Source organism: Penaeus monodon, chromosome 27 (genome assembly GCF_015228065.2).
Source record: "Penaeus monodon isolate SGIC_2016 chromosome 27, NSTDA_Pmon_1, whole genome shotgun sequence".
Lineage (NCBI taxonomy): Eukaryota > Metazoa > Arthropoda > Malacostraca > Decapoda > Penaeidae > Penaeus > Penaeus monodon.
In genome coordinates, this window is record NC_051412.1 from 8314528 (window position 1) to 8314850 (window position 323).

The following is a 323-nucleotide window of genomic DNA, read 5'->3' on the forward strand; positions in this document are numbered from 1 at the left end:
ATAGCAGCAGGGGGAGGGAATACAAATGGTTAAAATTACATATCCATATTATTTTCCTACTAATATTGAAGAAAAAATATATATCATTATAAAGAAATTAATAGAAACATTATACTCCGAGAGGGTTGCACGAAAACAAACATGGAAAATAACAGTGGAAGACAAGACGCTCATATGTCATACAGCGACATCTGATAAATCAGAAAAAATGAAATAGTGATTACCAGATTTTGTCTTTTCCAAATATAAAAACAGCACAATATTGAGATAAGCATTGTGTAAAATGAAAATGGTAATGTTTCCTTTACATAAACATTGACTGA